The sequence below is a fragment of the Protopterus annectens genome, chromosome 8.part0 (genome assembly GCF_019279795.1).
Source record: "Protopterus annectens isolate FY-2018-M chromosome 8.part0, PAN1.0, whole genome shotgun sequence".
NCBI classification, from domain to species: Eukaryota; Metazoa; Chordata; order Ceratodontiformes; family Protopteridae; genus Protopterus; species Protopterus annectens.
In genome coordinates this window covers 943337588-943360992 of record NC_056741.1, presented here as the reverse complement: position 1 = coordinate 943360992, position 23405 = coordinate 943337588, and the positions used below count along the sequence as shown (strand labels likewise).

At 42.0% G+C, this 23405-nt stretch overlaps 1 protein-coding gene across 2 annotated transcripts in view; it reads right to left on the bottom strand.

The window, feature by feature from the left end:
- The window catches only part of LOC122809171 (FXYD domain-containing ion transport regulator 3-like), a 240474-nt gene that overhangs the window by 685 nt on the left and 216384 nt on the right, over positions 1-23405 (bottom strand). The window lies entirely within an intron of this gene.

Below are 23405 nucleotides of genomic sequence, written 5' to 3'. Positions count from 1 at the left end.
AAAAAACTAATATAAAGGTTTGATGGACTAGCAAGCAATTTGCAAATCAGTTAGATCATAACTCTAAAGTAGGAAAGACTCCAGAATGTCAAGTGTATATTAGCAGCAAGGCTTGGCTATCTTTCATCGGCTGTAGTGAGGTACAACCTTACACAAGGTGTAGTAAAACAATGCTAACACACTAGGCACATAAATAGTCTGAGGTGCAAGTAGTTCATTTCTTGTGAGAGGTTACAAATATGGGAGAACACAGCAAACCCCACTCCAAAGTCTCATCTCCCTGGCAGGAGCGGCCTTAAGTCAACTGGTGCCCTAGGCAAAAGGGCTCCATAGTGCCTCCCACCACGCCAACTGGTACCCCCATCCTGGTCTACCTACACCAAATATTGGAAAAGTGCCCCTACTAGAGCAGCGCCCTAGGTGGCCATCTAGATGGCCTATGCCTAAGGCCGGCTATCCTCCCTGGTAAGGTCAAACCAGAAACTGTCTCCTTTGAAATCAAAATCAACTCCATAATACCAATAACAATTAAGTACTACTCCAAGGCAAACTATCCTTTTATTAAGTGATGGATTTCCAAAATTCAATGCCCCTCCAAACCCAGAGAACACAGCAGCCTATGCTGAATTGCTCTCAGAAGCTCTGTACAGCCATGTTAATGGCTATAGAGAGGCTGCTGTACCCATTAGAAGCAAGCCCAGCACTAGCCCTATAAACAAAACCACCCTGCTGGCATCCCAAATTAAACAGGATAAACAACAAAAGGAAAAAATTGGCAAAAGTCAGAAAGGGCAATTTCTATAAACAACAAACTTTCTCAAAGTAAATAGTCAAAGATAGCTGCACAAGGCCTTATGGTTTGCTACGGTCAGAAACCTCAAGGGCAGCACACAGTAATGTGCTGACCTGGTGGTTAATGGTGTCATGTTCACAGAGCCTAGCAATAAAGAAAACCAGTTAGTGGACAAATTTATTTCCAACTCTCACCCACAAACATAACCCCCCTTCAGATACGACTAAGAAAGCATATACTTGCTGCACTCACTAAAGCCAAGAATGCATCCTCAGTTCTTTTCAAGAACGCAGCCTCAGTGGGCTCCAATAACATCCCAGGATGTCTCCAGACTAGTCCAAAATAGGACTTCTCAGGACCTTTGGAGTTATTAACTATAGTCTTGCAACAGGCTTTGTGCTACATGAATGGAGGACTGCAATTGTCATGCCTCTACATAAAAATCAGGACCTTCAACTAATCCTGGATACTACATACCCATTAGTCTGACTAGTCTTATTTGCAAAGCCATGGAAATTAACAGTGACATAGGAGACCTCCAGATACTGGTTCCATCCCAATTTGTCTTTGTCAAAGGAAGGTCATGATTAAGGAATCTGGTTGAATTCTTTGAAAAGGTCACCAAGGCAATGAACGAGGGAAAATGGTGCATACTACCCTACCTAGACATAGCTAAGGATTTGATACAATACCCCACCTGGGCAGTGTCAACAAAACTTATGGAACTAGGTATAGATCCCTTTACAGCACACTGGACAGCTAACTGGCTCACTGATGGAATCTGTGAGGCCACCTCAACAAAGAGGCTGATCACCAGTAGAGTCCCCCAAGGGCTCTGTGCTGGGCCCACTCCACTTTGGCATCCAGTTTTCAGATGTCAAAGCCAATGTTAAACTTCTTTAGCTGACCAACTTTGCAGATGATTGCAAATTGTGAGCAGTCATTGAATCTCCCAAAGATATGAACACCCATCAGGAAGGTCTAGTACAGACAAACACTTGGTACCAAAGCATGGCTTAAAACACCACCAAAAAATGTGTTATAGTACCTTTTGGGAAGACTACCACCAGGGTACTTACATCAATAAAACACCATTAAAAGCGGATTCACTAGTCAGGGACCAGTTTACTATCAAAATCTCACAACTGACAATTGTGAGTGTGCATATATGTGACCTGAAATGTCGTAAAACAGATTACCGATCATTCACAAAGTAGGAATTAAGGAAAGTTGCTAACTTAGGAATGTAGACTTTACCAAAAATACCTACTCTTCCAGTTATGTGCTACACCCCCCTAACACCCCCTGCTACTTATGTACAAACTCAGATCACACTATAATGAAAGAAAAATTTCTCTATCCCACTATAGTGCGATCATCGTTCAAAATAATGAATCCACGAGAGTGAATGCACACTAGCACTGGCAGATTCGTCATTTTGAAAATATGTTATGACAACTTGGAACATTGCCTTTTGCCTTTCCAGATCATGTAACTGACATATGACATTTTGGTGGTAAACCCAGGCATCTGGGGACTCAGATTGTAACCTAACTTTTGACCAGCATGTGTCCAAGGTAGTAAGAAAATCCTTCTAGGTTTCTCAGCTTATAAGGGCATGGCATCTAGGTTCAGAGAGGTCATCATATCCTCATCAGACTCATCAGAGTATAATTCCCCCCTTCCATATGTACCTGACCAGATACATGCAGCAAGAAGAATGTCCAAAGAATGTCCACGAAAGTTCCTTACAAAAAGAATACAGGAAGCAAAAACAATGTCTGACGCAGGTCACCTGAAAGTCCTGTCTCCTTACTCAATATCATACAGAGGTGATCTTTGCCTGGAAAAAAGGGCATCCCTGGACCCTGTTTTGATGAACCTTTTGCACATCCATGAAACAAACTGCATCAGATCTACCACACTAAGACCTACATTTTGCTTCGGACATAAATAGGAAATGGTGGAGAGATATTCTCTGGAACAGTCTCCCCATCCACTTAAAGCAGAGCTCCTCCCTATCTTTTTTAAGCACAACTTGGACCAATGGTTGGGTAGTCAAAAAGTCACCCGTGGCATGGGTTCTCTCTCTCTGATGGGACAGAAGTCAACAAACTTATATAGATCAAATTTGTGGGTCACATTTGGGTTGCACAGCTAGAATTGTGACCTTAGCCTAGTATACACCTTATTAAAATCTGTGACCAACAGCATGTAGTGTGTATCACAGTGCCTGTGCATTTATGAAATAGCAAAAAGCAACAGTGCTCCTGCTGCATTGTACTTTCTGCTTCACTGCAATGTTTTATCACATCCTGTACAATTTACTTAATACTGCATGGGTTAAAGGTGTCCAGTGTTGCAGCATTTAGAGTGGATACCTCATACAGTTTTCTTTCAGTTTTGGATCCCAGCCTTGAACCTGCACATCTTTCCTGTATTGCCATTGAGGTAGTCTAGTGTCTTCTCACATGCCAGACATACAAGTAGGTGAATTATAAATCCTCCAATAGCCCTTAGTGTGCATCAGGTATGTGTGCCATACAACAGACTGGCAACTAAAGTACTGGTTTCTTTTCCTAATGCCTATAGAGTGATTAGACAGGCTGTGGCTTCCCCTCAACCTTGAAATGGATAAAGCAGGTAACACAGAATTAAAGAATTAAATGACTGAATGTCTAAATGATCTACAGCAACTAATGTTCCATTCCCCAGTAAAATAATTGCAGAAAAAAAGTGAAGTTAATACTTATGCATAAAGATGGAAGAGGAGATCTTGGCAATTCACATATTGGGTGAGAAAAGAATACAGACTGAAGAATCTGAGCATAGGTATGGAAATCATTGAAACCTTACCTTTTCCCCTTAGATTTAATGGTAGAACATCAATATAGTTTTGGATTACAGAGAAAGCACATTGCTATAACTGCAGTAAGGCATCAGAGCACTTGTAGCTGCTGGCAGTAATAAAAGGTCATCACTGACCACCTACCCAGGACAGCTGGGTAAATTAACTCTCTTCCCTACTTGCACCTTTTTGTTTCATCTTCCCAAGTGCTGTTAACATCCAGGCAAACTAGGTTATATTTTCTATCACAATTTCATAGCTGGGTATATAATAAAAAGAGTTACTTTTCTCTGTTCCTGACCAAAAGCAAGTTAGTCAGGCACAGTGATATGCAGGAATGCGTGGTTTCCCACCACATGAGGTGAGCAAGCCTGGGATTTTTTGAAAAGAGCCAATCCCGAGTCAAGGCAAGGGTCTAGCTTGGCTCTTTGAGATAATTAAAAGCTAAGCCAGGGCACAAAGTGGAGACATATACACATGCACATACACTTTGCACCAGAGAAACCAGCTTAAAGATAAATTGTTTGCCCCAGAAATCTCCTGTCAGGTACACACTCTCAAGAGTGAATTCAATGACTGTTTTCCTTCCAAGAAACACATTAAGTCCTGTGAGATAAGGCAGACCTCCATCACTCCCACCCTTCTCTGACTTGACTCCTGCCATATCAGGCTGCTAAGGTGAGCTGACAAAGCCTCATAGGTTCATAGGTTCATACTAGGCTATCTGCCCTAGGGCATTTATAAGCCTAGCCAGAGTGTGTGTGGCTTTCACCACCCCTTAGGATGAGAATACTATACCCATTAGTTTGCTGTGCCTCTGTCCAGCAGTGATACAGAGATGATTCCCGGGGTAAACCTACGATCTCCCATCCACTCGTCAAGATTTCTCTTGAACAGAGTCAGTGAGGGGCTCTGCCTCACATGGACTGGGATTCTGTTCCATAGTGTAGGGAGTCTCTGGGTGATGAATTTGTCCCTCCAGCACGTCCTATTTATATCCGTGTTGAGGTTTAAGTCTCTTGCTCTCGTGGCTCTGGTGGATTTGGATTTTTTGAGGTGGAGCATGTCCATTAATTCCGGGTTGGACATGGCCTTGTATGTCAGGCACAGATCACCTCTGAGCAGACGGTATGCGACTGAATAGAGCTGGAGTTTCTTCAGTCGGGCATCGTATGACATATGTTTGAGCCCCTTTATCCTTTTGGTGAGGAACTTTTGGGGTCTTTCCAACTGCTGCAGGTGTCGGGTAAGGTACATTCCGAATGGGGCGTTGTACTCAATCATTGGTCTGATAAGTGAAGAGTACAGGGTACAATGACCTCTCCTGATCTGGATGTGAATCCCTTCATGATAAGGTGGGCAATGTAGAAGGTCTTCCTAACCACTTTGGCAATGTGAGTGTCAAGAGAGAGGTTACTGTCAACTTGGGTCCCCAGGTCCCTGATAACTTCTTCCGTGTTTAATGGATTACCACCTATGTGGTAATTAGGGGTTACCTTGTTTTTCCCAAAGGGTATGACTATACATTTTTTGGCATTTAGCTTAAGGCCATGGCTCTGGCACCAGTTATCCATTTCTATGAGACCTTTCTGGAGGATGTCTGTGTCTGATGGAGTGTCAATTATGGTGCCCAGTTTGCAGTCATCTGCAAATTTTGTCAGCCACAATCCCCTATGTTTGCCTGCACTTCAGAAAAATAAATGCCGAACAAGAGGGGCCCAGGACTGAGCCCTGTGGGACACCGCCGTGACCGGCTTAGAGTCTGACATGGCACCAGCAACTCTAACCCTGTGTGTTCTGTCCTTGAGCCAGTTTGCAACCCATCTTGTGACATATGGGTTTACATCTAAGCTGGTGAGCTTTTCTATGATGCCCGAGTGGGGTATTGTGTCGAATGCTTTTGCTAGGTCAAGGTAGGCTGTGTGAACTGCCTTACCCTCATCAATGGCCTTAGTGACTTTTCGAAAAAGTCGACCAAGTTCAAGAGGCAGGATCTGCCCTTGACAAAGCCAAATTGGGTAGGATCCAGTGTCTGTAGGTCCCCAATGTCTTTATTTATGAGTTCCACTCTGATCCTCTCCATAGCTTTGCAGACAAGGCTCGTCAAGCTTATGGGGCGGTAATTTCCAGGGTCCGTAGAAGCACCGCCTTTGTGGAGTGGGACCACAGTTAACATCTCTCTCGCTCTCTGTCCAACTGGCTGATGCCACTGCAGGGCTGCTAAGGTGTCAAGGCAAACATTTGGGATTCTACTCCTCCCTGCTCTAACAGCCATGTTGCAGCAGAAGCCAAATGAACCCAGGTCACAGTTAGGACACCGTTGGTCTGTAGTGCTTCAGCAGCAGTTTTGCTTGCATTTATTATCAACCTGTTTGCTAATGCTAACCTGTGATTCTCAATTATAGTTCCACTATATTGCACATTCATTTCTGAATAAAGATGAATTATTCAGCAAGATATTTGGAAATTATTTCCATTTTAAAACAAGTTTGGGGAATCTCACTGACATGGAGGTGCAGAATGAATAAACAAATACGAAATTAGTATTGACTCCTATATGCTGGATTTTTCTTTTTTGCTTAAAATAGTCAAGTCTATTCAGAGTAATTTTTTTTTTAACTATTCATAGGTGTGTACTAGGTTAATGGCCCAGAAACCTTTACAAGCCTAGCCCATAGGAGTACCGTGGTATCATGACATTAGTTCCCAGTTCCTCTATCAAGTAGAGCCACTGGAGTGATCCCCGGGGTGAATTTTATATTTCCCATCCACTCAAGATTTCTCTTGAAGAGGTTCAGCGAGGTGCTCTGCTTGACATGTATGGGAAGTCTGTGCATGGGCAGTCTCTGGGTGAGGAACCTGTCCCTCCAGCATGTTCTGTTGACTGTGGTAGATAAGAGTTCTCGGAGTGTGTGGTGTGGAGGGATTGGGATTTCTTTAGATGTAGCATTTCTAACAAGAGCTGGGTCAGACATTGCTTAGTAAGTCAAGCAGAGATAACCTCTAAGTAGGCAATATGAAACTGAGAATAGCTGGAGTCTTTTGAGTCTGTCCATGTAGGACATGTGTTTAATGCCAATGATCCTCTTCAGGAGGTACTTCTGTGGCCTCTCCAGCTGTTGCAGGTGTCTAGTGAGGTAGATGCCAAATGGAGCATTATACTCCGACTGGTCTAATGTGGGAAGAGTAGAGAGAGATTATGATCTCAATTCTTCCTGAATGGAAAACCCTTGGTAATGAAGATGTGCCACACAGAAGGACTTTCTGACCACAGTGGAATTGGTGGTCAAAGGAAAAGTGGTTGTAAACATGCGTTCCCAGATCTCTTACAACACCTTCAGTGTTCAGTGAGCTCCCATCAATGTGGTAATTGGTGGGAACTGAGTTTTTATCAAAGGGGATGATGACACATTTTTTGGCAATAAGCTTAAGGCCATGGTTTTGACACCAGTCATTGGTCTCAGTGAGGCCTTTCTGTAGTATGTCTGCATCACTTGAGGGGTTAATAATGATTCCCAGCTTCCAGTAGTCAGTGAAACTGGCTAGCCAGAGTCAATTTGTGTTGGCCTGGACTTCTCAGACATAGATGCCAAACAGGAGAGGGCCCAGAACCAATCCCTGTGGGACTCCACTTGCTTTACCTTCATCCACAGCCTTGGTGACAAAGAAGTCAACCAGGTTGAGCAAGCATGATCTCCTTTCACAAAGCCAAACTGCATGGGGTCCAGAGTCTGGAGATTTCCTACATCTTTGTTAATCAGGTACATGATGATGTGCCCCATAGCTTTACATATCAGACTAGTCAGGCTAATGGGGTGATGGGCACATAGATGTGGTGCCAGTTCACTTTGTAGTTCATGTGCTAATGGGGTGATGGGCACATAGATGTGGTGCCAGTTCACTTTGTAGTTCATGTAGACCAAAGCCAGGGATATCCTGTATTCTTGGCCTGGGACAATTCAGCTTTAACCTGTGCTGCAGTAATGCTGGGTGCCTGGCATACTTCCGGTATTGTGAATAGTCCTTTGGGGGGGGGGGGGGTAAAGTTGGCACTGAATCTGTCAGCCAGTATGTTGGCAATATCTGTTTGGTGAGTATAGGAGTTACCAGTGAGCAGTATTTCAGAGCAAATCTGGGTATTTCCGTGGAGGTTCTTGATATAGCTATAGAAGGCTTTGTGATTGTTTTTAGTGTCTGCCGCAATTCTGCCTTCATAGCCGCAATTCTGCCTTCATAGCTGGGTTTAGAGGATTTGATGAGGGATCTCAACTTTTTGTTGAGGCTAATAAGGGAGTGTTTCCAGTCTTGGGACTTCACCTTTTTCTGCAACAGTTTCTTCCTTCTGTTTTAGAGTTTTAGTGGCAGGGGACCACCAGATCAGCTTCCTTTTTTGTAGAAGAGCATCTTGGTTCTGTTGGGTATGGCTAGTTCCATGCACTTGTGTACATGTTCGTACAGTGCATTGGTGTATGATTCGGCAGTCATGCAGCTATCATCTATTGGCATGAGTGCTGTGAAGTTAGTCACTTCTGTTGAGTCCAAAGTCAGCTTTGTAGAAGTTTTTCAAGGTATTTACCTTTGCGTGTGTGTGGGTGAGATGTGGATTTCCATGGTGATTAGGTTCTGGTCGGAGTTGACCAGGGAGGGACTGACTATTGGTGTAGAGCAATGGTCGCCCATGTTAGTAATAATCAGGTCAAGGATGTTACTTCCTCTAGTGGGGGGCAGAATGAGCTGGTCAAGGGCATTGAAGTTGAATTCCAGAAGCACTGGGCCAGTGTATTGGTGCTTGAGTAGTTTTGCCAGTTGCTGGAGGGGTAGTTGAAGTCTCCTAGTAAGAGTGTTGGGTTGGACCTTGATAGGTTCCAGGATGGTTAGGAACTTGGAGCGAGAGTCTAGGGACATGGTTGGGGACCTATAGCAGGCGACGACTTGGATCACAGTCTTACCCAATGTTAGTTATACTTGAAGTATCTCCGATACGTTATGCTGGGCTACTAGTCTGGAGGTGTGCATAAGTATGGTAACACCACCACCTTTGGAGATTCGGTCCATGTTTCAGGGCCAAAAGGTGTGGAATGAGTTACAGCCTGGTAGTGCAGGAGTGCTTTCTGACACTTTAAACCAGGTCTCCGTTACAGCACAAATGTCAATGTTCTCCATTTTGAGGAGTGCTTCAAGTGAGTGCATCTCGATTAGACTTCTAGTACTGAGCCGCATGACCCTCAGATTGCATTTATTTACAGCTGTTATGGTGGTAATTTGGTCTTTGGAACACCACATAAAAAAGGCACTACAGGGATGACAAGAGCCTTAGCCAGTACCCGGAAATCCAGGGGTGATGGATGCAGGCCATCTCTGGCAAAGCATTGAGGTCTGAATCATGTCATCCCAAGCAGACAGATACTGGATCCCCTTAGAATGACACCAGAAACTTAGCCAATTGTTGAAGTCAATCATTTTTTGTTTGTACTGCGGTATCATTCTGGGTGATGGCAGGATACTGCTCAGGGCTAGTGTCACACCTGCCTGGGACACACAATCCGAAAGCTCCATGTCTCTTTTCATGTAGTCCAGGGAGGTGCGTCTCAGGTCATTCACACCCACATGGACAATGACACAGTCATACTTGTTATGGAGTGACCCGAGTGCGTCTGTTGTGTATCGGATTCTGGCACCTGACAGACAGCGGACTATTACCTTCTTATTCAACCTAGTGAGTGGGACATCTGTGCACCTCACCATTGAGTCACCTATTATTAGTGTATTGAGCAAGGGATTTAGCCTTAGGGGCTTCGGTTGAGGGGCACATTGTGGAGGTGAGCAGTGTGTCCTGTGGTTTGTGTTGTGGTAGTAGAGTGCATTTCTGTCTTGGAGGTCTCTGCTGTTTAGATAAATTTCTATTGAGAGCCTCCGCGAAGGTGGGTGTGTGGTTTGTGTTTTATGTGAGCTGTGATAGTGGGTGTTCTGGAGGGCTGTGTGTTCCATGTGGTGTGGTGCAGGTGATGACCTTCTCCTCTTGACCAGTTAGTCCGGTCTTGGCTGGAGAGTGCATAGCTTCCAATTTTGTGACATAAGTGCACTTCGTACAAGTCCGAGTGTTGGGAGGTAAGAGGAGCAGGTTTGTCTGTGCACATGATGCAGTTATTGCACTGCCTCAGAATGCCCAAGTGCACCAGATTCATAGGAGAAATCACAGGGAACTGCCCTTTAATCATGCTAGGAGGGTTGGTCATAACTACTAAGTACTGGAGCTATTTCTGTGAAGAATGACTAGTGCTGATGGCACTTCGGCATTCTACAATAACTGCTACAAAAACCTGAAGTACAAAGTGATTAGACTACCTGAAGTGCAAGAGTGAAAGAACTAGCAAGATCCAAGGGGAAAACTGAAGAGCAGACTTTCTGGCACCAGTAATAGTTTGCCTCAGCTCAGTGCCCCCAGTGCAGAGCTTAAACAAGTGCAAACCCACTCAGAGAAAGTTGAAAGGGATGGAAAAACTGCCCAAACGGTACAATTTCTGGGCCAGAAACCACTCCTCTCCTGGTAGACAGGCTACCTAGTGCTTACTACTCCCACTGATGAGGTAGAATGCTTCCCTCCAACACAGAAAGGCTTGGGGGGCTCAGAAGCTTATAAACAGTCCTGGTTACAGCAAGTCTCTACCTGGACTAGACTAGTTACAGGAAAGGCAGGAAACAAGCTTAGAACTTTTGCTAAAACATCAGTAAAAACAATTCAAGAGTGTGAGTGTGTAGCAATATTAAAGCAAATACGGTTTAAATAAATGCAATTAATTTAAAAATGACTAAAAAGAAGTGCAAAAGGCAGTAAATGAGGGAAAAAATCAAGATGGAGGCACTTAGAGTATCAGAAAACAATGCCATCAAATATATAATTCAGTCAAGCAAAAGTTAAGACATTGCAGAACTCTTTAAACAGTTAAAAAGTGCTAAAAATATACTTATCAGCTCTACATTTCCAGACTGTTTGAGAAGCACACAGTCCTAGCACACAAGGAGATTCTACCATTAGAAGTATTCTTGTGTATGCTTAATCCTAAAAAATTCAGCCTGTAGCTTATTCACTTATCCACAGTAAACTACAGGATTCTGTCAATTTCCACTCTCCTGATCATAAGCAATAAAAAGAATACAGTTAAGCCCAATCCTTTTTTCACTTGCAGACTTTTAATAAATGCTATTTACCTGCTGCTTCCAGTAAGCAAAAAGGAAACATTTATGCCAGTCTTCCATGACTCTACAAGTTAAGCCCAAACTCATCGATATGCTGGTCAACTCCATAGCCATTGAAGGTCAGCAAAGGGCCCTTTGGCTACTTCTCAAGCTCTAGAGGCTATAAGCTTCTTGCTGGCATGCAGAAAAAACACAGTTGTGTAAGAAAACTTACACTAACAGTAGATGTTTGAATGATCATTGTTGCAGTAGCCTTAGCTTTATTATAACCCACACAGGATAAGACAGCTGGCCAGCTTCCAAAGCTGCAAGGCACCTTCCAGGCACCCATCTCTATATTATATCCCACATAGGATATGACAGCTGGCCAGCTTCCAAAGCTGCAAGGCACCCAGTCAGCGCAAGCTTACCTGACTAAAGACCCGTTTCAGTACCAAGCCGTTCAGAACTTTCATGCGAACAGACAGGGAAGTGGAGCCCTGAAAGGACAAGGGTTTATATCAAGTTGTCACAAACTCTTAAAAGTTCAAACGTCATATGGTCGACACCATATGATCGAACTTTTAAAAGTTTGAACGTTTCAACGAAGATCTCTGCACTGTAGTGCAATCTCAGAGTTGGTATAGATAAAGAGTGGGGGTGTGGGGGGTGCAGGGGGGCTTACCCCCCCTGCTTAAACTGTTCGGGTAGGCTTTTTCTTTGGTTTATTCTTTTATTACATTTTCAAACGTTCGATCATATGGCGTCGACCATATGATGTTCAAACTTTTAAAAGTTTGATTACATAATATAGACACAATGGACAATACTAGGAACTTGTGAGAGTCAGGGACTCTGTAATGTCGATCAGGTTTTCTGGGAGCAGGAGGTAAAGAGTCAAGAGGCCAAGCTAGATTCCGAAAAGGCATCATCAACAATGTCTAGTACAGGAGGTATGGCTAAGGGCCTGTGCTGGGGCAGGAGTAAGAAATTCCTAAGCCTCTTTTTAAAATCAGAGAAATTCTGACTTTCCCAACGAAAATGCTCCCTGAGAGTATGCAAGGTTTCACCAAAAGAGAAATCCTCCGGGGGAGAAGCAGAGGGAATGGAGTCCTCAGCATCAGAATCCTCATAGGTAGATGAGGGTAAATCCTTGTCATCAGAGGAAACAGAAAATTCAGAATCCTGTTCAGAAGTATCATAAGCAAACTCAGTCCTAGGTCTCAGAGGGGGAAGGTTGGCTTCCCCTAATTAAAGTAATAAGGTCTTCAGCCATTCTTATCATTTGTTTTTTTGGCATAGAGGCCTGAACATGCAGTCTGGGTGTCAGTTTTCTAGGCATGGTTCGAGATTTAGGCCTTGAAGAAGAAGATGGCGTCAGTTTAATACGCAAGTCAGTAGGCCTGACTACACCCTCAGAAGCCGATGTCTGCACAGCGGCTCCGGACCCATCCAAGGTATAGACACCCACAAGTTCCTCAGCTGAAGCATCTCGCAGCATACTGGACTCTGAATGGGTCTCAGTAGAGGCCTGCGAATCTGAAATAGCAGGTATCAGGGGCTGCAAAAACACCTCACCGAGTACCGGCGAACTGGCGACTGGCTTAGGAGAAGCGTCGTTGGCAGCTTTGGACCTAGGCAGCCTGTCTCTGTCTTTATCTTTGCACTTTTCCAGAATGTCGGTAGTCGGATGGCTTACTGAAGAAGACTTATCAGGATAGTTGAACCAAGCACCAAAATATTTAGAAGCGAAAATATACAGACGACGGATAGTTTGCGGTTTAAATAAGGCACAAAACTGACAGCGAGGTACTTCGTGGTCAGGGCCTAGGCAAGGAATACAGTGTGAATGAAAATCTTTATGAGGTATTTGCTTTCCACAAGTAATACAATTATTTACTTTCACTGACATCAGTTAAGAGCAGGAAAAGGTTTCCCCAACAGGGTACTTAGCTTTTAGTTGAAGACTTCGGTTCTGAAACTTGAAAATGAAAATTTCAGGAGTCGGCCGACCGGCACTTGCGAACTGCTTCTGCTTCGGCACCGCACGGCAAGAAAGACTGATGTAATGGTGTTGGCTGCATGTTTTATACTCCTGATGACCTGACGTCACAGAAGAAGAGACAGCAACTGACGCAGGACCCAAGACTTTGTTAATCAGGCTGACTGAGGGCTACTGCAAGCAGATAACCCAAAAGTGATGACTACAACAGTGAAACACGAAGAACATCAAGAAAAATAAGTGTGCACTCCCTGACCAAAAAAAAACCCAACAAAAAATAAGTGGGAGGGAGGGACTGGCTGGCTACTGTAGCAGTGAAAATTTGAACATCTACTCTAATGGTAAATTTACTTACATAACTGTACTATGGCCTTCATGTTGATTACTCCTGCTGTAGCCTTAGCTATAACGGTAGATTACCCTTATTTATTACATTTGGGAGATGGGAGGGAAGGGTCCAGGAGCCATTGGACAATGGTCCTAGCAAAGCCTGATCTAGACCTGGAGAAGGAATCAAGCATACAGTGCTTTGTAAAGGTATGTATAGAGGACCAAGTTGCAGCATCAAGAATACTTCTAGAATACAACCATTTCCAAAAAGCCACAGATGAAGCCAAGGCCCTGGTAGGCTAGGCTTTGACCTGGACTGGACAAGTTTCATTGTGGCGAGTATAACAGAGCAATAGCCTTAGACAATCATTTGGAAATTATCCGTTTTGACACAGGTTGCCTCTTCATTTTACCTTCACACGAAATTAACTGATCTGAAGATTTAGTTCTTTCAAGACAGTATCCGAGCTGTCTGGGGACATCCATGGTATGAGGTACCCTCTCTGTCCCTTATTTTCAGGTTCGGAAAGAAAACAGGGAGATGGATAGCTTAGCTTAAAGTAACCTCAGATACCACTTTAGGCATAAAAAGGATTAATTCTCAAAGAAACTGTTTCTGTGGAAAATGAGATGGGGTTGAAAACGGTTTTCCAAGTTAAGAACCTCAAGACAGCCAGGTTAGCTAGTTCAAATGGAGCAAGCATGATCTTCTTTAAACACAAAGATTGAAGACTGGCCACCAGTTTTCATGAAGGCATGTTATGCAAAACCCACATCAAAAATATTTCAGCATAGGAATGCATTGAAATAGGATCATCCATGGACAGACATGCTGAAGTAGCAAAAAATTTAACTTTGATGGAGTAAGAAAGGCCATAGGACAGTAACTCACAAATACTCCAAAAGCAGAGAACTAGCCCTGAATGAGTTTTTTTTTTTTTTTGGCAACAACTAGAAACATTTTTCCATTTACTGATACAGATTTTCTAGTAGTAAGCTTTCTTGCCTCCATTAGTACTTGCTACATATAGTCAGTAAACAGGCACCTAAAATAAATTAAGACCTCATCATCCAGGAAGTCAGCTGAAGCTGATTGATACAGCCTGATCCCTGACCTCAAACATCCATGTTCTTGGATGTGTAGATCCAGTCTGTGAGGAAGCGTGCAGTAAATGTCCCTGACCATTTACATAAGGGATAACCACTAACACACAGACCAGAAGAGAGTTAATGATCTTGTGGGATTCCTTCTGAATCTTCAGAATTGCACTGGATATTGGTGGAAAGGGTAGAAAAGCATACAGGAACAATCCTTGTCCAAGGGAAAAAAAAGGCATCTGTCTTCCAGGTCTTTTTACATTGAGTCATGGTACAGAATCTTGCCAGCTGATTGTTCATTGAGGAGGCAGATAGGTCTACTTGACTAATTACCCACTGATGGAACAAATCTTGAAGACCCAATGATGTAATTTCCATTCAAGAGGATCTTCCCTCATTTTGCTCAGCTTATCTGCCACAGAAGCTCTGACCTAATGCTGAAGCTATCTCAACCCAACAGGTCTAGTCTTTAAAGGGGATATGACCTGGATCCCCTTTGCTTGTTGGTGTACCACAGGATTGCGGTATTGGCTGTAACAACTCAGAGAGGTCCCAGGGATCAAAAGATAACTCATGAGTAGCTTCATCTGGGCAAGCATATCACAAGGTCTGGCCACCTCCCCTACTAACATTTGCACCAGCATTATCACACAACAGGACACAGTAATAAAATATGCAGAGGATTCCACTCATTTGCACGTCTAACAATGTGGTACACCTGCAAAAAATTATTTGGAAAGCTATAGCAGCCAGTGAAAATGGCTTTATAACTCACACTCAACCCAAAAATGACCAAACTATTACCCCCCCCCCCCCAAAAAAAAATCCCTCTCTTATGGAAAAAGAAAACTACACTTAAAGCCCTCTCTCTTGATAATGCAACTACTGAAGTCACTTTTTATTTATTTAACATTTGTTTGCCAGGTTAGTCCGACTGGACAACAAGTGTCAGTTTTCAACAGAGTCCTGGGGAGAAAAACTCCATAAGTTTACAGAGAAAAGAAAAATTTACGAGAGACACATTACACAGTAGTAGCATACATATTGTAGACTCTACAGCCATTAGTATACAATAAGAGGATATCTCCCCCCCTTTGGTTGAAAATACAAGTGTACAAAATATACAATTAGAGTAGATAAACACCTGGTAGAGCATTGCAAGATATTTGACAAATGAATAAGAGTATATAAATGTTAAAGTTTTCCATATATACATTCAAGCAAATATACATGTAAGAGTATATATATATATATATATATATATACATATATACATATATATACATATATACATATACACACACACATATATACATATACACACACACACATTATATATATATATATATATATATATATATATATATATATACACACACACACACACACACACACACACACACACACACACGGCATACATATGTATACATATCACATGGATACATATCACTTGGCAGACTATTAGCAGTGATGATAATCCTACATTTGACCTGCACATAAAGAGAGAGAAAAAAAAAATCAAACTAGGGATGCTTTACAGAGCCAAAAACTCAGACTGGTACAACTAAAACTACACTTTCTACTACTTCTCGTTCCCACTCTTCCTTATGGTGCTCCCATCCTTACTAACCTCCAGGCTTCTTAAAATTTGAAGCTTGAACAGTGCTATAACAAAGTTGCTAAATTTGCAGCACATACCCCTTTCAGAACCCACCACTGTACAGCACTGAAAAACCTATAACTGGTTAGAACTACCACATCAACTAACGTAGACAACTTAAGGAGATTTGCTCTCTACACCAAATCATTTCTGTTGTCAAACCCCAGCATTAGGATTTGAAGAGACAAAGGACGTTGTTTGCTTAGACCAAAGAAACTTCAGATACTGCTGTATCTTTCCTAACTGGAGTCTTGCCAGGGGTATCATGAGACCCAAAATCCTGCAGTCACTCGAAGGGAATACCAAAGTCTGTGTGGAAGATGTTTAAACAGATCTAGATAAAAGATCTTTTTTTTTCCTGTGGAAGCACAAATCTGATCAAGAGGTGTCTAAGTTGACTGTCAGTTTAAATCATCTACCTGCTAGCACAATGTACTGCCCCACTGAGCCCTTAACCAATAGCAATATGCAACTCACCTGTACTGACTTAAGAGCCATCAGGTCTAATCTGACATTCAGTTAACAAAAAGATAATAGCCACCCAATGGTAAGCAACATTTAAAAAGCCCCAACCAACATTCCAGGCTATGTCTACAACTATCACGGACTAGACTTGCAAACAGAGCTCTCAGATTCTGGCTGAAAACATGCACAAAAAAGGCAGCTCAAATTTGTTCCTGGTTCTTCACCTTGCTTGATAATGAGTCAGAGCAGAGTTCAAGTCTGGCCCAAGCCCACACTGGCTTGCCCTGCTGTACATGACGATCTGTACTCAACCCAGTAAGCCAGATATCACTTTTTTGTAATGAAAGTTTAAAATTTTGGAGGCTTTGTGAATAAGCGTAATTTTATTCAATAATTGTGGGGACTTTTATACATGTTGGAGACTTAAGTGAAGAGGCTGAAGTGTACTTGTTTACTCTTATACCCTGGGTCTGATCCCAATTGCTATTAAACACAGAAAAATCACTTCATCAGTGCTCTCAGGTTATCACTAAGAAAAGGCAATTGGCTCTACCTGCTTAATAAAATTCTAGCAAACAAAAACACAGTACATGTAACCTACAGTGCTTAATCCACCTACCAGGACATTTCTACAATTTTTAAACAAAGTTAAAGTTAAAAGTAAAATGTGTTCACAGTAATTTAACATGCTTATTTTTTATGCCATTGAGAAATACCTTGCTCAGTATTCAAAAAGCAGTTAATAAGACCACTGCAGGCTAGAGGAGTAAAAACAGACATCCAGCAACCACAGAACTCTCACTTTGTGCCCGAAGCTCTTCAGAGTTTTACTGCCGCCAAAGAGCAACTTCCTCTAAGGTTTCAGAGGACAGTTGTTTGGCTTTGGCTTTCCTTTGTTGGACAGCAGTTCCCTTCGGGGGGAAAAAGACTTCCACTTTCTTAATTTCATTGATTTTTTTTCAATTTCCTCTTCAGGAAAGTTAAAAATACAAGTTTTAGGTTTTAATAGACTGTCTTGAGTGCAACATACTTTTAAATGGAGAAGTCTTCTTTTTCTGGTCAGTTTAAAAGTGCTGCAAAATAACCAAAAACTTCTCTATTGAGAAATTGTGCATTTTACTTGTGTGTGCTGGCATAGTGTGTTTTTTAAAGTGCTTTTCTGTCAAACATTTGTGACTGGTGGTTTTTACCACCAATTGCTGCTTATACTCTCCTTTGGATAGAGGTGATCAAAAATTCTAACAAAAGTGGGCAAACTGATCGGGGAATCTAGGATTCTTCAGCCCTCCTTTTTCAAAGTTTCCAAGGGATTTTCTAACTCTTCATCCAATTCTGGCAAAAAACAGAATAGACAGTCAACAAAATGCAAGTAAACAGATATTTAAGAAGCAGCAGAGAGAGATTTAAGAATAAATGGCAAGGGAGGTCCACAAAACAGTCTAAAAAACAAGAAGAGTCCAAGTCTGAATGAATATTAAAGAGACCTTGTGACCCCCCCCCCCATCTCACCCTGAACCTTTTATTTTTCTTCCAAAAGTCTGAATTTCCATATTTTTCTCTTTGGCAGCAGATTGTTTCGGATAAATGGATTCTGAAAAAATCATACATCAAGGTTACAGACGGCAGGGGGAGGAAATTCCTCCATTTTAGAGGGATCACTCCTCATTCTCCAGATCAGACTCTTGTTTCTACTGGTTCTTCATCGCATGCCATCTTCTAAGACTTCAGGTGGGAATATTTTTTTTTATTCAACAATATTCCTAGTGCCAAAGAAAGGAAATGCTTGGAGACCAGTTCTGGATATTTCATTCCTAGACTCATTTGTAATAGTGCCCAAATTCAAAATTAGGTCATCTCAACCTGTTACCTCTTTATTCCCCTTTCAAGTTTCCTGGGAACACTAGACTAAAAAGATGCTTATCCCATTCCTATCCAGACAGACATTTCTTAATGTGATCAGACACAAAATCTTATCAGTTCTCTGGATCCAGTTATAGTTCATTGAAGGCTAGAGGGTATCCACATTTTTCGATATTTAAAGGAGTTGCTTATCTTTGCAGAGTCTTTTTTCATAGTGTCAGGAATCTCTCTTTGGAGCATGCTCTATTGGAATCCCAGCTTGTATAAGATTTTTCTAAAGCCTTTCTTGACTCCTTCATACAGGACTGTGTTCCTGGGATGTCAACAATACACCTCAGTTCAGATTTTCTTCCACAGGAAAATATAAATCTTTATACAATATAAAATCTTTATATCAGTTTCTATTTTCCACTCGGATATCAGTCACTACAAGGAAAAACTTCAGAATGTTGGGTCTCATGGCATCTATGATTCTTCTGTTACTACTGGCAACAATCCACATGAGAAAGATACAGGGGGTTTCAGAAATTTCTTTGGCTCAGCATCAACACCTTTTATGTTTCAAAGCCCTGTGCTGGGGGGTTGTCGTTTGGTGGTGAAAATATATCCTTAAATTCAGGGATCCCTTTATCCCTCCCTGTTCTGAAGCAAAACAGTCAGTCACCACAGATGCTTCAGAAGCAGTTTCAGAAGGGATAAAAGTACAGGGACTCAAAGAACAGACAAGCACATAAATATTAAGGAAATGTTTGCCCTGGTCAAGGCACTCAACTTGATGAACCACCTTCGGCCCCCAGGACCTCCAAATGTTTACAGACAATACCACAGTCATGTGGTACATCAACAAGCATGGAGGAGCCAGGTCATACCCACTTTGCAGACTAACCATGTTGGCTTGGAATACAGCTTCCTGGCACAGTCTCACTCTACAGGCATTTTATATTCAGTCAAAAGCAAAATTGTGTGGCAGACAAGCTAAGTAGGACCAGCGTAGACACTCAGTAATGGAAACTAGATTAGGGATTCTTCCAAGACTTGATCCATCTGTAGGGAGTTCCTCAATTTGAGCTACGTTCTCTAAAACAATCAACTGGAAAGATTTTGTTCCAGGACTCCAAGCAAGAAGGTCTGGAAGACAGCTACATTTTATTTACCTTGGACAATTATTTTTGTATGCCTTTCTACCCCTTCCATCAATATCCAGCATACTTCTGAAGATTCAAAAGTAATCTCCCAAGTTCATTGTGGTCACTCCCTTCTGGCAAAGCCAACTGTGGTTCTCCTTTCTTTTGGAAATGGCCAGGGACACCTAACACAAGCTTCCTCACAGACTGGATTTACTCACACAAGAAGTGGGGCATTAGATACAAAGCAACATCAATCAACTTCAACGGACTATCTGTGATGATAGGCACACATTTACTTAGGACATGCAGATGTACTAAAAGAGGCAAGAAACCTGCTACTAGAAAATATATTAGCAAATGGAAAATTTCAACTTGGTGCCTACAACATAACCATCACCCATTCAAGATTAGTTGTTATTTTGCACTACAATATTTGTGAGACTTACTATCCTATGACTTTTATTCCTCTGTCAAGGTTCAATTATCTGCCATTTTTGAACGTTTGCCCATGGATCCTCCTCATTCAATGCAGTCTTATATCAAAACACTCTTGAAAGTGGTTTTGCATAAAAGAGGCTTCCAAGAAAGCCAGTGGCTCATCCTTGGGAATCATGGAAAACTGTTTTACCGATTGGTCTGAGCTCTGTAAGAAGTGTATCAGAGTTGTAAGTTAAGGCGAGTCAAACCTCTCTCATTTTCAACAGACAGGGTTGCTAAGAACTAATCCTTCTTTTATACCTAAAGTGGTGTCATAGTTTAATACAAGCATCCATCTCTAAAGTTTCTTTCTTGAACCTAAAAATGAGTGAGAAAGTATACTCCGTACCTTGGATGTCCACAGACAGCTTAACATAGTAGATGTTTGAATGATTACTGCTGCAGAAGCTGCTCTCTCCCTCCATCCCCCCTAGTGTTTGGTGTGGTTTTCATGCCAGGGTATAGACTTTTTTTTTTGCTGTTTTTAGCATTATCCTTTAAGGACTTGTCTCCCTCTCTCCCTTTCCCTCTCTCTCTCTCTCTCTCTCTCTGCTGGCAGGTAAGGTCAGAAGGGCTTTGTGCCTAAACTTGTCTTTTAGTAAGTTCAGCTCAACCTGCTGGACAACGTGCAACATGGAAGGTGCCTGAAGCTTTGGAAGCTGGACAGCTGCTACATCCTTGGCAGGATATAACCCATATAGCTAGGACAACAGCAGCAGTTGACACACAACTGTATTTTCCCACCTATGTACCATGCCTCCCCCTTAGGCAGCATCTGTGAGTACCCTCCTTCTGCCCATCCCTCCCTACCGCTCCATCACACAATTTGCTAACCGAGCTCTGGCCAGCTTGGCTGTAGTTAGGGCTTTATTAATCTAGGACACTGGAGCAACTTCTGCTCATTTATTTTTATCCTCATTTTGCACTTTTCACAAAGTTCTACTGTAAATGAAATACTTAAATACCTTCTTTACTCAGAAAATGTATACTTCTGTCCTGTACCTGTGCTTGGGTCATTCTCGTGATGAAAGGTGAAATTCCTCTTCATCTTTCTAGTAGATGCCTGAAGGTGTTGGGCCAACAGTGACTGGTATTTGGAACTGTTCATAATTCCATCCACCTTGACTAAAGCCCCAGTTCCAGCTGAAGAAAAGCAACCCCAAAGCATGATACTGCCACCACCATGCTTCACCATAGAGATGGTGTTCCTTTGCTGCTGAAGTGTTTTTGCGCCAAACATATCTTTTGGAATTGTGGCCAAAGAGTTCAACTTTGGTCTCATCAGACCAAACACATTTTCCCACATGCTTATAGCCGGGCCTGGACATTTTTCTGTGTAAGAAAATGCTTCCATCTTACAACCCTTCCCCCTTGTCCAGACATATGGAGAACACGAGAGACTTGTCACATGTAGTACACAACCAGTACTTGCCAGAAATTCCTGCAGCTCCTTCGGTGTTGCTGTAGGTCTCTTGGTGGCCTCCCTGACTAGTGTTGCTGTAGGTCTCTTTGTAGGTCTCTTGGTGGCCTCCCTGACTAGTTTTCATCTTGTCTTCAATTTTGGCGGGACGTCCAGTTCTTTGCAACGTCACTGTTGTCCTAAATTTTCTCCACTTTTTGATGGCTGTCTTCACTGTGTTCCATGGTATATCCAATGCTGTGGAAATTTTTTTGTACCCTTCAACTGACTGATGACCTTTGTTGCTTTGTATGCTCTCTGCGTACCATGGCTTTTGTTGTAGCAGACAACTGAGTAAATGTCAGGAAAATCCTACTAGAAGAGCTGAATTTTATTTGGAGTTAATCAGAGTCTCTTTAATTGATGGCAGCTGTGTACTCAAGAAGACTGGATGCTGTAATTAAATCAAAAGGTGCTTCAAAGTTATTAGTTGGTGTGCACACACAGGTATTATTTAAGGGTGTGCACACTTGTGCAACCAGCATATTGCACTTTTTTTTTTTTATACATTTTCCCCCCAAACACATTTGTTTTTCAATTGAATTGTACAGGTTATAGATCACATTAAAGGTGGGAAAAGTTTTGAAATGCTCTAGTGTGGTCATTTTTTATATCACAAAAACCTGGCATTTTAACAGGGGTGTGCAAACTTTTTATATACACTGTATGCAAATCTGATGCCAGCCACAGTCGGAGAAAATGCTAAAGATTTTTTTATGAATTGCTCATCCAGTACTACAAAGGATTGCATACAGCAGTGTTAGACAATAGTCAATAACCATGTTTTACAACTTTGCACTGCAGTCCCCTTTTGCTCTCTGCTGCTTCCCACCCCTCAGCCCCCAATAAAGATGCACCACTTTGGTATGCACAGCAAAGTGCATACCTTACAAGCGATTGCTTCCTTGGCAAAGCTGCACATACCATATAGTTGCATATTATGCATGGCAATGCACAACTCATGGATGCATTATGACAGCAAACCATTAGTGCACTCCATTGCATTCATGACAAAATCGCACACAAGTGCATACCCAGTTTATGTAACTGTGCACTATGTTTATGAATATGGTGGCTTAGATTTCAGATGCTGACTACAGGTCATCATAATCTTTGCATACATTCACCACCATTAAGGTTATTCATTGGGCATCTAGTCTCCAGTGTTTGTTTACAAACTCTCATATCCTTAATCATCCGTGCTAACTGCCAAATTTTTATTCCCTATTCCCATTTCATTCATCCATTCCCCATGGCAAGAAACAGCTGAGAGAATAAACTTGCAGGTAGCCATGAGTGTTTCAACGTAGTCCTGTAATTATAGGCTCATAAGCAGATGACAGATTGGGCCAAAGGATCACTGGCAAATAGTCAATGCTATTTCAATTAATGACTCCCCTGAAAGAAAGTGGTTGAATTTAGGCATCTCCAGCCAAACATTGAGGCCATGTGTAATAAGAGTCAGAGTTGGTTTGTTTGATCTGAAGAACAAGCATATTTCCATTGGTAGGGGATTCATTGAGAAAGACCTCCTGTAATCAGGTTCTGGTTACATTCTGATGTAAATACAGGCCCCTAGAGTGGGTGCTTTTGGTACTTTCAGAAGAACATACACAAGAACTGGAGAGGACAGCATGTTCTTCTGCAGGCCAGTCAATGTTAAACTTACAGAAGTCTTAAAAAAATAAAAGTATAGAAATAGGGGTTTTAGACATTCAGTAGCTTAAGACTATTGAAGACTTTAAGGCAACAGTGCAGTTTTAGCCCTGGACAGACTGCGGTCAACTCTCTCTAACCAATCTTTTATTTTCATTGCTTTTCTAATAAATCCTACTGAGGCATCTGTCCTCACCTTACTCTCAGTACTTTCCTCCTCATGCACAATGAATAACCTTTGTAAATACTCATGCTGTGATGCCTATTATCATTCTGTAACTATTATGTTGATATCCTGAGCTTGCTTGCAGGCAAGCCAATTTCCATTTAGTAGGGTGTGTAAGCTTTATGACTTTTTGTAACCATGTGTTAGTCTTTTATTACTTATAACTCAAAGGTGAATTTTTTTTGTATAACTGGAGCTTTTCTCCCAGGGCCTCTGCTGAAAAAAAAG